At 33.7% G+C, this 11,175-nt stretch overlaps 1 pseudogene; it reads left to right on the forward strand.

The window, feature by feature from the left end:
- The first annotated feature begins 9,820 nt into the window (after positions 1 to 9,820).
- LOC103077889 (40S ribosomal protein S26 pseudogene) lies at positions 9,821 to 10,206 on the forward strand (annotated as a pseudogene).
- The last annotated feature ends 969 nt before the right edge of the window (positions 10,207 to 11,175 follow it).

Below are 11,175 nucleotides of genomic sequence, written 5' to 3' on the forward strand. Positions count from 1 at the left end.
CTCAGCCATGAAAAAGAATGAAATAATGCCATTTGCAGCAACATGGCTGCAACTAGAGACGATCATACTAAGTGAAGAAAGTCAGGAAGAGAAAGACAAATACCATATGATTTCACTTATATGTAGAATCTAAAATATGACACAAATGAACCTATCTACAAAATAGAAACAGACTCACAGAGAACAGACTTGTTGCCACGGGGGAGGTGGGGAGGGAGAGGGATGGACCAGGAGTTTGTGGTTATTAGATGCAAACTATTACACTTAGAATAGATAAACAACAAGGTCCTACTGTATCTCACAGGGAACTATATCCAGTCTCCTGCAGTAAACCATAATGGAAAAGAATTTTTAAAAAGAATGTATATATGTGTATAACTGAGTCATTTTGCTGTACAGCAGAAATTAGCACAACACTGTAAATCAACTATACTTCAATAAAAATAAAATAACCTAGAGACAAAAATATGTTCCTTGGAATGAAAGACTCAAAAAGAAGCAATACACTCAGAAAGTATTACATAAAATATGTTTCTGGGACTAGAAATACTTATATCAATAAGTGTAAATAGAGAAAAATGCTTCCTTAAAATGAAAAAAATTCTCAAAATGCATCACACAGTATGTATAAACATAGATTCAAGATGATAAAAATAAAAATATGAACAGTCACATAAGATAATTACAATGTTTAAAAAGGTTGAAGTAGAAAAAAAGAGACCAAAAAAAAAAAGGTAGTTCCTATTGCTAAAGAGTACCATCAGTAGTCAGTTCTAGAATTTAAAAATATCTAGGCACCAAATTACACAGCATCAATATTCTTACACAAAAACATCAGGAAATTAAAAAAGAAATAAGAAAAAGAAGTATTTTTTCAGTATGTGACAGATCATATGAACAAAATTAAGAGATATGTAAATGCCCAAACAGTATACTCAGTAAGTTAAATCTGAAAACTAAGAATATACCTACTTTTGGGCTTCCCTGGTGGCGCAGTGCTTGGGAGTCCGCCTGCCGATGCAGGAGACGCGGGTTCGTGCCCCGTTTCGGGAGGATCCCACGTGCCGCGGAGCGGCCGGGCCCGTGAGCCATGGCCACTGGGCCTGCGCATCCGGAGCCTGTGCTCCGCAAATGGGAGAGGCCACAACAGTGAGAGGCCCGCATAACGCAAGAAAAAAAAATATACCTACTTTTCAGCTTCCCCAAGATCATTTGTAAAAATAGCCATATAGTACGCCTCACAAAACTCTCCATAAATTTCAAAATAAAAATAATACAAACAATATCCTCTGAGCATAATTCAATTAAAGTAAAAATTAATAACACCCAACATAAACAAGCATGCAAGAAATGTTTTGAAGTCCCTCTTAATCAGTTATTAAGACAAAGGAAATATATAGACATACAAATATTTTATATACATAATATATATGTTTGTATATATATATATATATATATATAAATATACAAACATATATATGAAAGGATAACAGGAAACATCCAAGGATGAAGATTACAATGATTTGCAAATACTATCGGATTTCTTAGATAAACCAAGAAAATCAATATTATTATTACTACACCTAGTACCACTACCACTAACAATAATATATACTATTACAAATAACAAGAATATACATTATAAAAAAATAATTTAATAATGTGACATTTAAGATTTGCAAATAAATAAAAATCAACAGAAAATATGATTAAAAACTGTCTAAAATGACTGCAAAACATAAATTCAGATAAAATAATAAAAGACATACCTTACTCTTGGATAGGGACACTCAAAGTCAGAAAACTGTCAATACTTCATGAGTTAATCAATAAATGTAATTCAATACCCCCAAATATCAGACTCTATTACTTTATATGTTAATCTTTATATCTGACTTTTTTTTTTTTTAACTAGAGGGTCAATTCAAAAGTAGTTCTGGAAAAATATACATACTAGAAGAGCCAAGAAAACCCGACAAGGCAATAAGGGTCTAGCTTTACCAGATATTAAATATTATTCAGTCTGAATAAATAAATGTGGTATTGGTTCATGGAAGGACTGAAATTTCAAAGGAATAAAATAGAAATCCAGAGATAGTACTCTATACATCTGGGATTTTTTTTTGAAAGGTAACAGTAATGGTTTTTTTTTTTAAATTGCACACATGTCTATAAACCTAATAAATAGGTTTTCTCTATTTTTTTATACAATAGGTTCTTATTAGTCATCAGTTTTATACACATCAGTGTATACATGTCAATCTCAATCTTCCAATTCATCACACACACACACACACACACACACACACACACACCCGTGGCTTTCCCCCCTTGGTGTCCATACATTCGTTCTCTACATCTGTGTCTCAACTTCTGCCCTGCAAACCGGTTTATCTGTACCATTTTTCTAGGTTCCACATATATGTGTTAATATACGATATTTGTTTTTCTCTTTCTGACTTACTTCACTCTGTGTGACAGTCTCTAGATCCATCCATGTCTCAACAATTGACCCAATTTGCAGATCAATCTGTATATTATACAACCTGAGTGTGTGTGTGGTGGGGGAAGTGTTATATATGTTTGTAACTAAATGGAATAACTGGCAATCTCTGGAAAATGTCACATGGTTGTTGCTAATCAATAGCACTGAGTGGCTGGAGGACAGGCAACTAACTTTCAGCTTTATAATTTTTTTTTTTAGTTTTGAATTTTGTGACATTGCCTCTATTACCTGCTCAAACAAATAAAATTAAACAAAGCAAAACAAAAAGAATGAAGTATATTTCTAAGTGCAGGATTGGAACTATCTCCAAGATGCATGAATACATAACAGTACAAAACATTGTCTCTAATGCAAGTGTGCATCTATGTTTAAATTAAACATAGGTGTACATTTACTTGCTTGCATTTGTGTAAAACATTTTTAGAATGATATACTCAAACTGTCGCAAGGATTACCTCTAGGAGAGAGTCTGGTATACAGAGGCCAGCTGTGGGAAGATGACTTGCTTTTAATTTTTTCACTTTGTTACTGTTTTAATTATTTCTTATGGACATATTAATTTTCAAAGGAAACAAAAATAAATATTCTCTAAAAATCCCTCAATTTTATCTCTTTCTTATATCTTTTTTTTTTTCCTAACAAAGCTTTACCTATAATACTCCAATATACAGGTCTTTCTATCTCATTATCCCCCTTCTTTTGTTTTTTTCATTCTAATATGTGCTTTATTCTTTCGGATGGAGATTTTGGTGCTAAAGCAGAACAATGACTCTGTAACTCTATAGCAAAGGCAAGGTTTACTTTTTTTTACTTCTTTCTTTTTGGCACAAAATTTTGTATTACTATTGTCTAATTGGCAACATTCATTCTAATGTAGTTGATATTACATAATAAGATATGTGTATTTTCATGTAGATTAAGACAAATTTAATTAAAAATAAAACGTCTCCAGAACAAACTACAAAAAAAGAGTATAGTAGGTAGTTAACTTTGTTCAAAAGCACCTTATGATCATTACAAAAAGAACATCAAAGTAAATCCAAAATAATTTAAAATTTTAACATGTATCACTTGGTGTGCTAAATTCACAATCACAATCAAATTAAGGTAGACAAAAGATCATTGGCCTTAACTATTTTGAAATCGGTGTGTTTATCACTTACTTCTCAAAGTCAAACAAAATAATAAATTATGTTACCAAAATAATTCAAATTTTGATGGGAAATACCATTGTTCCAGATGGAACCATATTTCTCATAAAGTAAGGATAAGCTGTATGCCTGGGTGGTACATGTATACATATAAGTAAGTTAATCAGATTCAAGCAGGCAGGAAATCATTTCTATGGCTTGTTTTAATATATTTGGCAAAATTACACTCTCTTTATGTTGTGATTTACTGTCATAAGTGGGGTTAATATGATTGCATACTTCAGTGTCATCACAGTATAAATTAAAAACCAGCCCTATCAGGTTGCTCGACCATACAAACACAAGTAAAAGCATCATGGTTGCACTGACCTTCTGACTTCATCTATTTTAATGAAATAATTGTTACTATTTTACAATATTCCTAAATTATTTAGTAATAATTTTAAATGGCAATTGTTTCATTCCTATATAGTTTGATTTCTTTGCCAAGGTACTTTTCCCACTTTTACTTCTTAAAATGATATTCTAAAGAGCTGCAGTGCTTAGCATGTGAAAAAAAAGGGCCTCTCTCATCTCAAATGAGTTTTTATGCTTATCTTTTTTGAAAAGGAGAATGGTCTATTTACTGGCTGTAATATTCAGAAACCAGGTATAACTGCTAGTTGAAATATTTACTTTCTGATCCAGGACCAGTTTTTTAGTGATAAATCTTGCTATGGTTGGCAAAATAGACTTTGTTTTAAAGTTTGATTTATTCAGAACAGTCTTAAAATGCAATGGTTTATCATGCCATTTAAAAATTCCTCCAGGTTAAAAAAACTGTAAGTTCTAATACTTTTCAGCAGACTAGGAGTTTGGAAATCTACTTCTGCTATTCGTCTAAAATATAGAACAAAATAAAATATGCAACTACAGAAAACAGTAAATAATAAAAGAACAGAGAAATGCATAGAGAAATAAAGTGTTCGCAGCTAGTATACATTACTGTGGAGGAGCCATATCCACAAATGAAAACTCCATTGGATGCTGCACTTCTTTTTTTTTTTTTTTTTTAACATCTTTATTGGAGTATAATTGCTTTACAATGGTGTGTTAGTTTCTGCTTCACAACAACGTGAATCAGTTAGATAAGATAATATGTTCCCATATCTCTTCCCTCTTGGGTCTCCCTCTGTTAGCATACGGTATTTGTCCTTCTCTTTCTGACTTACTTCACTCTGTATGACAGACTCTAGATCTATCCACCTCATTACAAATAGCTCAATTTCGTTTCTTTTTATGGCTGAGTAATATTCCATTGTATATATGTGCCACATCTTCTTTATCCATTCATCCGACGACGGGCACTTAGGTTGTTTCCATCTCCGGGCTATTGTAAATAGAGCTGCAATGAACATTTTGGTACATGACTCTTTCTGAATTCTGGTTTCCTCAGGGTATATACCTAGTAGTGGGATTGCTGGGTCATATGGTAGTTCTATTTGTAGTTTTTTAAGGAACCTCCATACTGTTCTCCATAGTGGCTGAACCAATTCACATTCCCACCAGCAGTGCAAGAGTGTTCCCTTTTCTCCACACCCTCTCCAGCATTTATTGTTTCTAGATTTTTTGATGATGGCCATTCTGACTGGTGTGAGATGATATCTCATTGTAGTTTTGATTTGCATTTCTCTAATGATTAATGATGTTGAGCATTCTTTCATGTGTTTGTTGGCAGTCTGTATATCTTCTTTGGAGAAATGTCTATTTAGGTCTTCTGCCCATTTTTGGATTGGGTTGTTTGTTTTTTTGTTATTGAGCTGCATTGAGCTGCTTATAAATTTTGGAGATTAATCCTTTGTCAGTTGCTTCATTTGCAAATATTTTCTGCCATTCTGAGGGTTGTCTTTTGGTCTTGTTTATGGTTTCCTTTGCTGTGCAAAAGCTTTGAAGTTTCATTAGGTCCCATTTGTTTATTTTTGTTTTTATTTCCATTTCTCTAGGAGGTGGGTCAAAAAGGATCTTGCTGTGATTTATGTCATACAGGATGCTGCACTTCTTACACATCAACTTTCCAAAATGGGAAAACCAATCAAGCCCCTAATCAGGATGAACAATTATTTTACTGTTATTATAGCCAATATAATTTAAAATATATTCAAAGTGATCTGAAAATCACTGCTATGTGTTGCTTACAGACATGTGGGCAAACTTTCCATAGTCAAATTGTCTCGCAGACTCTTTATACACTATCGTCTCCTCCTTCCTCATCCCTTTCTGCGCTCCCGTATTCAGCATACAGTTGTCCCAAAGTCTCCTTGATGTGAAGGCTCTTCTCAGATACCTTCACAGCTAACTCTCACTTCAATATGTGCTCAAATATCACCTCATCTGGTAGGCCTTTCATAATCCACCTATTAGCTGCACTTTCATCTCTCACTCTATTATGCTTTAGTTTTCTTCTTAATATTTGTCGTAACATCCTAGATATATTAGGTAGGTAGGTAGGCAGGTAGATAGGTAGGTAGATAGATAGATAGATAAATAGATAGATAAGATAGATTTTTGTCTCCTTACCCCTCCCTCCCAGCATACAGTTCCATGAGACCATGGATGCTTTTTTTCCACTCTGGTATTTTTAATACCTAAACAGTACCTGACAAATAAAAGATGATTCAAACACTGTCTGAATTTAATGAACAGGATACTGAGTAGAATTTATCCAACAAATTATTGGAAAATAGTTGAAGACAAGATATTTAAACAACCCCAAACAACTAAACTTATTTTTTCTTTCCTTTTTTTTAATTGAAGTATATTTGACTTACAGTATTATAATAGTTTCAGGTGTACAACACAGTGATTCAATATCTTTATAGATATTGCACCAGTTATTAGAATATTACTGACTGTATTCCCTGTGCTGTACATTATATCCCCGTGACTTACTCATTTTATAGCTGGTAGCTTGTACTTCTTAATCTCCTTCACCTACTTCACCAACCCTCTATCCACCTCCCCTCTGGCAACCACTAGTTTGTTCTCTTTATCTGTGAGTCTGTTTCTGTTTTGTTACATTTGCTCATTTGTTTTATTTTTTAGATTCCACATGTAAGTGAAAACATACAGTTTTTGTCTTTCTCTGTTTGAAAGCTAAGTTTCACTTAGCATAAAACCCTCTAGGTCCATCCATGTTGTTGCAAATTGCAAGGTTTCCTTCTTTTTTTATGGCTGAGTAATATCCCATCCTGCATATATACCACATTTTCTTTATCCATTTATCTGTCAATGGACACTTAATTTGCTTCTACATTTTCACTATCTTAAATAATGCTGCAGTGAACATTGGGGTTCATATATCTTTTGAAATTAGTGTTTCAGTTTTCTTTGGATAATTATCCAGGAGTGAAATTGCTAGATCATATGATAGTTTTATTTTTAATTTTTATGAGGAAACTCCATACTCTTTTCTATAATGGCTGCACTAATTTACATTTCCACCAACAGTGCACACGAGTTCCCTTTGCTCCACATTCTTGCCAACACTTGTTATTTGTTGTCTTTTTGATGGCAGCCATTCAGACAGGTGTGAGGTAATATTTCATTGTGGTTTTGATTTGCATTTCCCTGATTATGAGTGATGTTGAGCATCTTTCCATGTGCCTGTTGGCCACCTGTATGTCCTCTTTGGAAAAATGTCTATTCGTATCCTCTGGCCATTTTTGAATTGAATTGTTTGTATTTTGGATATTAATCCCTTATCAGACATATCATTTGCAAATATATTCTCCCATTCAGTAGGCTGCCTTTTTGTTTTATCAATGGTTTCCCTCACTGTGCAAAACTTTTTTGTAGTTTGATGTAGTCCCATTTGCTTATTTTTGCTTTTGTTTCTGTTGACTATGGAGACAGATCCAAAAATATCGCTAATACTGATGTCAAAGAGCATACTGCCTATGTTTTCTTCCAGGAGTTTTATAATTTCAGGTCTTACATTTAAGTCTTTAATCTATTTGAGTTTATTTTTGTATATGGTGTGAGAAAAGTCTAGTCTTTTACAGGTAGCTGTCTGTTTTTCCCCACTGCTACTTATTGAAGAGACTGTCTTTCTTTTATTATATATTCTTGCCTCTGTTGTAGATTAATTGACCATATGGGCATGTGTTTTTTTTCTGGACTCACTATTCTGTTCCATTCTATGTGTCTGTTTTTGTGCCAATACCACACTGTTTTGTTTACTTATTTTTTCATTGAGAGTTTAAGATCTTATCCCAGAAGTGTAACTCATAATGGGAACTCTGACAGGCAGGGAGTGGTAGGTTTATGATTTTTGATTGAGACAATATGCCAATTAAATAAGTAGATCTTTCTCTATTCCTTTTGATGACTGATGACCTAGTTTGACATAAATCATTATAAGAAAACTTTCATAGAATTGATGCAATGATTAGTTTCTATATTCTGTATTAGAACAATATCAACAATAGAGAGTAAAAGCATATAAGACTTTTAGATCCTGGGAACCTGCCAACCATATAAAGAAGGCAATAGAATCCAATGTGATACAGTGGTTAAGAGAGGAACCTGGAGTCTCTGCTCCTTTCAAAATTTAGGTCTGCCACTTAGTAGTTATAGAATCTTAGGACCAACTTAGTTAACTTCTCTAAACTACTTTCCTCATCTATAACCAGAGTACTTCATAGAGTTATAGCAAGGATTCAATTTTTTTTAAAAAAATCAACATAAGGCACTTACCACTGCTTAGCACACAGCAAGGGCTAAATGTGAGTTATTATGTTTGTTTCTTAAGGTCAGGGAATGTGTCCTTTTTTCAGCAAATAATTAATGAATGACATACAGGTCTTACTCATTGAATATTTCACAGGTGCCTGCTTATCACATAACTTTTCATAGACACTAAACACACAGAGAAATAAAAATGTACATTTTTTTTTTATTCATAGACTGAGAGCTCCCAAAGATGAAAGGTGGGGGGTCTACCACTTTATTGCTCTATTCTTAGCATCTGATGCAATGTCTGGCACATGGTAGATACTCAATAAATATTGTTGGATCAATGAATGAATGATGAGCCCTTAAACTTAACTACTAATATTTTCACAATTAAATCTTCTGTTAACTACATTCTTCTTTCTTAACTCCCCTTTTCTTTTAGATAAGTTCCAACTCAGGGAGAGCTGTGTTTCAGCCAAGAAAAGTATATGTTTCTCCCTCAAGAGAATAGTAGTTTGGCTCCTATGTCCTAAAAGCCACTAAAACAGTTTGGATTATTCTTGCCCTTTAGAATACCCTTCACAATTCCTAAGTTTCTACCTGACAACTATGTCCTTCTCCAACATCTTAATTCTCCACAAAAATATGACAAAACATAGTTGGCCTTTTTTTGGACAGGGCATTTTTTTAGCCTTTTTTTTTATCCCTCTAATTTTGTGTTTCCCATAAGCATCCATTACTACCAGAATATGGCACAAGTCAATATAATTGGGTACGTATCATTATGAGTCATCTAGGAATTGTAACTTCTCATAAAGTGCACCCTCTTATATAGTAACTAGAACAACATGGAGTTTACTATCACTGGCCTTAAGAACAGAGCTTATATCCTCTTAGACTTTGTATCTCTAGGAAATGATTTAGTCCCTAACATATATCTGGAGTTCAGTTAGTGATTGTTGACTGTTGAATCACTACTTCAAAATGCCAGACAAATATAAAATAAGAAGGAAATTTTATGATTAAAATAAATCTGAAAAGCATATACTTTTGAATGACAATGTTAGAAAGAATAGGAAGAACGAAATGTATATAAAAGAGTATCCTTGATTTCTCAATGAAGTGAGATGAACAATCTTAAAAACTTTTCTTTTTAATTTCTAGGAAGTAGAAGTTATTAATAGTTTTGTACTCTAATCTAAATCATAAGAAGAATCGATTTTGAGGTTCAAGACGAAGTTGATAACTCAAGACTAAACTTTGTTGCCCAAAACAATTTAAAAATATTGTAGTTCATTCACCTGTGACAAGAACTGAAAAAAGATGTATTGAAATGTTAATGTTCTTCTACTTCTCTTTTTGCTCTTTCCTGCCTTCACCTTCTTTCATCCCTCAAGAAAATGTACCTTTACCAGACCATTCTCCCGAAGTTCATATAGAGAGTTAAAGAATGAGTAGAAAGAGTCCTCCCTCATGTCTTGCTTCCAAGATCACCAAGAAAAGAAGGAACAATGGTTGTGCCCAAAGGGCCATGGCCATGTGCAGCCCATTCGCTGCACCAACTGTGACTAATGCATGCCCAAGGACAACGCCATTAAGAAGTTCGTCATTTGGAACATAGTAGAGGCCGCAGCTTTCAGGGACATTTCTGAAGTGAGTGTTTTCAATGCCTATCTGTTTCCCAAGCTGTATGCGAAACTACATTACTGCGTGAGTTGTGCCATTCACAACAAGGTAGTCAGGAATTGTTCTCAGGAAGCCAGGAAGAACCAAACACCTTCACCCCAATTTAGATCTATGCGTGCTGCCCCACAAAGTCCACCAAAGCCCATGTAAGGAGATAAGTCCTTAAAGACTGGAGAAACACTGTTCTCTGAAGAGACAATAAAATGGAAATAATCCTTTAAAAATAATAAAGAATGAGTAGAAAGAAACATGACTAAAGAGGCAGGAAAAAAAATCAAGACATAAGAATCTTCATGAGTTAAAGTTCAGGCAATGTTTTTGGAGAGGAAGGGTGAAAGATTCTAAAAATAAGAGGCTTATCAGAACCTGTAGCCTGTAAACAAACAAGAAGAGGAAAAAAGGAAGACTTTTGGAAGTATTTTTATGAGATAAACTTGATTAAAATTTAGAGTTATTTGAGAGATACAAGTTAAATTGTTATCACATAGCAATTACCTTTTTTACATACTAGTATTTCTGTTTTGTTTTAATGATGCTAAAACTGGGCCAGGTGGGTCTCTAAGGTGACAATTAGGAAAGTGCTTAATGGATTGGAAACATGAGTTACTAGAGAAAAAGGATTCTAACATTAGTTAATAATCAATTATTCATGTACTATTCTATTTATAAAGGGGTTTTTTTGTATTTAATGTTCACAGCCATACTATGATTATAGGTAAGTAAACCAAGATTCAGAAAGACTAATTAGCCCACGCTAACAAGTAATGGATGTAAGATTCACACCCAGATATCTTATTCTGAAATTTATGAGCTACATCCTGCAACCTTTGTATAAGCCACAGGAATTGGTATGCCAATAAAACAACATACCAGTGTTTAGCAAAGTATTTCAGAAAATGCCTGTTTTGAGATAACTCTTTTCACAAATTGAATATATGTTTGATACCACTCCCATTGTGCTAGCTCATGATGCAATTTACTATATTGTAATGTTACAGAAATAGTTTGTTTTGATTTATCTCCATACACCTGTGATTGGTACAGAAAGAAGATGCTGTATTTGAAACTTCAGCTGGCTAGTAGAAAATGAATGGGCAAGCAGCTCTTTTCTTCATCTTA

The sequence above is a fragment of the Lipotes vexillifer genome, unplaced genomic scaffold, assembly GCF_000442215.2.
Source record: "Lipotes vexillifer unplaced genomic scaffold, Lipotes_vexillifer_v1.1 scaffold1759, whole genome shotgun sequence".
In the NCBI taxonomy this organism is placed as follows: domain Eukaryota; kingdom Metazoa; phylum Chordata; class Mammalia; order Artiodactyla; family Lipotidae; genus Lipotes; species Lipotes vexillifer.